The 6132-nt window shown below is 39.5% G+C and overlaps 1 pseudogene; it reads left to right on the top strand.

Moving 5' to 3' along the window:
* The first annotated feature begins 1472 nt into the window (after positions 1 to 1472).
* On the top strand, positions 1473 to 2740 carry LOC112579481 (annotated as a pseudogene).
* Positions 2741 to 6132: the final 3392 nt, after the last annotated feature.

The raw sequence follows: 6132 nt of genomic DNA, 5'->3' as shown, positions 1-6132 counted from the left end.
TACAGAGACATAGAGTTGAAAGAATGAGAGATTTTTTTACAACGTGTTTTGCCAGTGATGGCAAAGGTGAGAGAAAGGTAATTCTAGACATCAAGTTGTCTGAATCAGGAGAAGGTTCTAAGGTGAGAGAAGGGAAGTAAATATATATGCTCCTATCCTTACTGAAAGGAAGTGGAAATTCAAGAAGAAGGGAAGATGCAGAAAGTAGAGATGATAGAAAGTAGGGGACACTCAGGGAACTCTGAGATCTAATGCTGAGCTCAGAAATGCTTGCTGCTTTTGCTTTTTCATTGAATCTTCTAGTAGTAAGAAGCAGACCTCTACACTTCAGAAGTTCTTCTTCCCTAAGAAGGTAAGAGGATTTATTACATGGGTTGGAGGAGGTGCAAAGAGAGAAGAAATATTTGAAAAGCTGTAGATAAAGAAGGATACATTTTAGTAAAAGAAGGTATAAACAAAGTATATAGAGAAAACAGAATTAAAGATGAATTGAAATAGAAGAAATTTTTATGCACACAGTACTCTTAGAGGTTTAGGGGAGAAAACCAAGTAATCTGATTCAAACTGGAATGTCTTTCCACAATTTTATCTCTCCTTTTAAATTACAGAGAAGCTTCTCTGTTCTTGAAGACACTTTCCCAGGTCAGTTTATGAGGAAACAATTTATATGCCTCGATTTAGTCTTTGAACACATTGCCACTCTCAGGGTTATTGAAACTTTGAGGGTTTGATTGACTTTTTACTTCTTTGTATTTCTTACTACATGGAGAGGTCTCTATGTTTTCATCTATGGATTAATGGTGTAGCTATTTCATAGAAATTCTTGATCCATACTTATTCTATTTTCCTATCATTATTTATTTGGTCACAAATTAAATTAAGAAAAAATTGAATGAGTAGATAATCAAATGAATATTTGTTTTCATACCAGAACGACTTAATCCCAAACAAGCAAACAAAAGAGATGCATATTTAGAACAGGGGCTGTCCTTATCCATGCTGTCCTTGTAATTATTTTGCATATTCTGAAGACACAGGAGATGATCCATCCACATCATCTTAAGCTGAATCATAGTGGACAAATCCTTTCCACTTTCTGGATCCCGGATTCTTCATTTGTATAATAAGAAAATGGAGGAGGTGGTTTCCAAGAGGTTACCCTCGTTGTGATTCTAAAATCTCTACAAGCAAACTTGCTAAGGAAGATGATTTTAGTAGCAGTTTGTATTGCTGGATGATTGAGACCTAGAGATGCCCAGAAAGAGGGCTGAAGGTCTAAAGTCGGTGCCAGGAAGACTAAGGAGAGGTATGACTGTCATCATTCAAACCTCACCCTGTGGAACCACACCCTGGCCTGAGCCAATCTGCTCACAGAAGCAGGGAGGGCAGGAGGCAGGGCTAAGCATAAAAGGAAGAGCTGGGCCAGCTGCTGCTTACACTTGCTTCTGACACAACCGTGTTCACTAGCAACTACACAAACAGACACCATGCTGAGTACTGAGAAGAAGGCTCCCGTCAACTCCCTATTCGCCAAGGTGAAAGTGGATGAAGTTGGTGGTGAGGCCCTGGGCAGGTAGGTATCCCACTTACAAGGCAGGTTTAAGGAGAGTGAAATGCACCTGGGAGTGTGAGGACAGAGCCGTCCCTGAGATTCCGAAGCTGCTGACTTCTTCTGACCTTGTGCTGTTTTCTCCCCTTAGGCTGCTGGTTGTCTACCCCTGGACTCAGAGGTTCTGTGAGTTCTTTGGGGACTTGTCCTCTGCCGATGCCATTTGAAGGCCCGTGGCAAGAAGGTGCTAGACTCCTTCAGTGAGGGCCTGAAGCAACTTGATGACCTCAAGGGTGCCTTTGCTTCGCTGAGTGAGCTGCACTGTGATAAGCTGCACGTGGATCCTGAGAACTTCAGGGTGAGTTTGTGGAATCCTCAATATTCTCTTTTTATGGTCAAGCTTGTGTCATGGGAAGAGGGCTGACTGGCAGGACGTAGTTTAAAAAGGAGAAGATGTATTCTGGTTAAAGTGCTAAGGACTCCTCAGAACCGTTTAGATTCTTTTAACTTCTTTGCTCACAATAATCATTTCTTCTGATTCATTCTTGTTCTCTGTTGTCTGCAATGTCTTCTCTTTTTAATTATACTCTTTGAGTGTTCAATTTGAAAAAAAGATTTCTTCATCTACTTTAAAAATGATATCTAATATTTTCCCCTTATCTGTTCCTTTCAAGGGATAAAATGTCATATTGCTTTTTGAAGTGATTCAAAATAATAAAAATGATAACAAGTTCTGGATTAAGATAGAAAGAGGGAAACATTTCTAAATATAAATTCAGCCTGCTATGGGTAGCTTCACATCAGCAGTAGCATCTATACTTCAGTCATCTTTGTGCTAATACCCTAGGGGCACAGCTTGGGGTGAATCTGAAATACTCTGAATCTAACCTGGGTGCCTGCACTGACCCTGCCCTTGCTTAATGTCTTTTCCACGCAGCTCCTGGGCAACGTGCTGGTGGTTGTGCTGGCTCGCCGCTTCGGCAGTGAATTCTCCCCGGAGCTGCAGGCCAGCTTTCAGAAGGTGGTGACTGGTGTGGCCAATGCCCTGGCCCACAGATATCACTAAGCTCCCCTTCCTGATTTCCAGGAAAGGTCTTTTCATCCTCAGAGCCCAAAAACTGAATATGGAAAAATTATGAAGCATTTTGTGCATCTTGCCTCTGCCTAATAAAGACATTTATTTTCATTGCACTGGTGTATTTAAATTATTTCACTGTCTCTTACTCAGATGGGCACACGGGAGGGCAAAGCACTGAAGACATAAAGAAATGAAGGGCTAAGTTGAGACTTTGAGAAAATATATCAGTATCTTGGACCCCATGACAAGAGTGGTTGTAAACAGCTGATGTTATTGGAAAACCGGCTCTGCTCCTTAGTCTTACTTTCCTTTAAAGAATTCAAGTTGCAGTTTAATTTGTGAATTAGATCATTGCTAAGTTTTATTAAAATAAATTATGTTATTTAGCTTTTTTTTGTAAATGTCTTCTCTCTCTTTAATTGTCCAGAACCTCACTTAAATCCATTAGGTTCTTCTGCCTAAGGACACCACTGTTTAAAATTTTCTTTAGGCACTTTACTGTCCCATTGCTCTTTCTCCCCTGACTTCTTTTTATCCTTGTTTTCTCTGCCATCTTATAAAGATCTGCCAGAAGGACCGAACCTTCTGTCCTGGGTTCTGGAAATGACATGAATTTTGAATAATCCTTGTCCCCTCTTGCATCCTAATTCTGAATCTCAGTTCAGTTCAGTTCAGTGGCTCAGTTGTGTATGATTCTTTGCGATCCCATGGACTTCAGGGGGAGGTAGTTTTGCTCTCACTTTGCTTGTACTATAATATTGTGATAAATATTGGATTGATGAGAATGTAAAAAGGGACTTTTGTGGCTTGATAGTTACTCCTGTCTTGCAATCCTTTCATGGGATTCCACTAAACAGAATTCCATTCTCCCCAGGATGCTTTAGCATCTACATCACGGAAGTGACTAGAGGTCTGCCCTCTTTATCTGGTCTCTAATGGCTTCTCTGCCTTTGTAGTCATTAGCATAGTGTTACCAGAAGCAACATATGCCAATTTAATCCTCTCCTTCAATAACCACTTATCCGGATACTTGATTCTGGAAATGGTGTATGAATTTTTAGTAATCCTTGTTTCCTCTTGCATCCTAATTCTGAATCTCTGTTCAGTTAAGTCCAGTGGCTCAGTTGTGTACAATTCTTTGCAACCCCATGGACTGCAGCATGCCAGGCTTCCCTGTCCATCACCAACTCCTGGAGCTTGCTCAAATTCATGTCCATTGAGTTGGTGATGCCATTCAACCATCTCATCCTCTGTCATCCCCTTCTCTTGCCTTCAATCTTTTCCAGCATCAGGGTCTTTTCCAATGAGTCAGTTCTTCATATCAGGTGGCCAAAGTGTTGAAGCTTCAGCTTCAGTATCAGTCCATCCAATGAATATTCAGGACTGATATCCTTTAGATTTGATTGGTTTGATCTCCTTGCAGTCCAAGGGAATCTCATGAGTCTTCTCCAACATCACAGTTCAAAAGCATCAATTCTTCAGCAGTCACCTTTCTTCATTTTCCAACTCTCACATCCACACATGACTACTGGAAAAACTATAGCCTTGACTAGATGGACATTTGTTGGTAAAGTAGTGTCTCTGCTTTTTAATATGCTGTCTAGATTTGTCATAACTTTTCTTCCAAGAAGCAAGCATCTTTGAATTTCATGGCTGCAGTCACCATCTTCAGTGACTTTGGAGCCCCCCAAAATAAAGTCTCTCACTGTTTCCATTGCTTCCCCATATATTTGCCATCAGATGATGAGACCAGATGCCATGGTATTAGTTTTCTGAATGCTGACTTTTAAGCCAGCTCTTTCACTCTCCTCTTTCACTTTCACCAAGAGGCTCTTTAGCTCCTCTTTGCTTTCTTCCATAAGGGGGGTGACACCTGCATATCTGAGCTTATTGATATTTCTCCCGGCAATCTGGATTCCAGCTTGTGCTTCATCCAGCCCGACATTTTGCATAATGTACTTGGCATAGAAGTTAAATAAGCAGGGTGACAATACACAGCCTTGACGCATTCCTTTCCCTATTCTGAATCTAGCTGGGGAGGTTCTGAAAGTAACACATCTAACAAGTGACTGTAAATGAATATACAAGGCTTTTATGAGATCTGAGGATGAAGCCCTTGGTATGAAATGGTGGTATAGATAAGTAGTATAGACAATTGTCCAGAAGACAAGACAAAAGTCAGAAAAGAAAAGGAGGTCAAGTCACTGATGAATAATGTGTTTGTGTATTCTGAGAATTTCAGGTAAACAGGAAAGATAACCGAAGCAAAACTGCCTGAGATAGAATAGAATAGATTATAAATTTTGGTGAACACAGTGGAGCATATTCTTAAAGTTAAAAATTCACAGACAAGAGGATACAATTCAGCCATTACTCACAAGGTGTTTGCACTGCCAGTCGACAAGTAAAGTAAGATAGTTTAACAGTTTAGAACATCATTTTGAAATCAGACAGCCAGGATTGAAAAAAACATTACTACTTATTAGCTCTGACCTTGTGAAAAATCTGCTGTCAATTTGGTATATAAACATATCGTCTTTAAGTTTGCAGGAAAATGAAAACAAATAAAAGTCTCAACACAATTCCATACTTTGACCTTTAACAAAAGTTAATGTCAGGTGAGAATTTACAAAGAGTAAGTAGACTCATTTAACATCTCTTCCTAAATGCAAAAGATCTCAGGTTGGGGTGGCAATATTGAAGAGTAGGAATTTGGGGGCTTTTTTTTTTTAGTGGATCTTAACAACAGGCAACCATGCTAGCAGCATCTATGTCTAGAAGAAAGTTGAATTACTATGTACCTCTGAAATCAACAAATTAAAGAAAAGTCTCTCATTTTTAAGACAAATGTTTTAGGGGGTCAAATCAGAGATGAAAATGTGATGGTAGGAAGCAGCTTGAGAACAGTCCAGTTGAAATAACACAGGGCACAACAAAGAAACAAAGATATCAAATAATATAAAAATGTCAATCAGTTGGCTAATGCATAGATCATCAAATGCCCTCTTATATTTTGCTGTTGTTGAGTATTTTCAAGGATGGCTAACAAGAGCATGGATACTCATTTATGTTAAGTCTAATGAGATCATACAAATCCTGATGGGAACTTCTCAAACACCCAGATGACCACCCTGCAACATAATTTTTTATTATGCTAAGAAATGGATAGTCATTTTTCAATACTCATTCATTATAAGAATATTATTTATAGATATCTTATACAATACACAGTAAGTAAAATAATATGCTGTGCTTAGTCACTCAGTCATGTCCGAATCTTTGTTCCCATGGACTGTGGCACCTCTGTCCATGGCAATTCTCCAGGCAAGAATACTGGAGTGGGTTGCCATGTCCTTCTGCAGGGGATCTTCCCAACCCAGAAATGGAACCGAGTCTCCTGGATTACAGGTGGATTCTTTACCAGTGGAACTACCATAAATATATGTAAATATACATATAGGTTTGTAAACATACATATGTATAGATATGTAAACATACATAAAGA

This window comes from Bubalus bubalis, chromosome 16 (genome assembly GCF_019923935.1).
Source record: "Bubalus bubalis isolate 160015118507 breed Murrah chromosome 16, NDDB_SH_1, whole genome shotgun sequence".
Taxonomy (NCBI): Eukaryota; Metazoa; Chordata; class Mammalia; order Artiodactyla; family Bovidae; genus Bubalus; species Bubalus bubalis.
The sequence above is the reverse complement of the archived record's forward strand: the minus strand, read 5'-3'. Positions and strand labels throughout refer to the sequence as shown.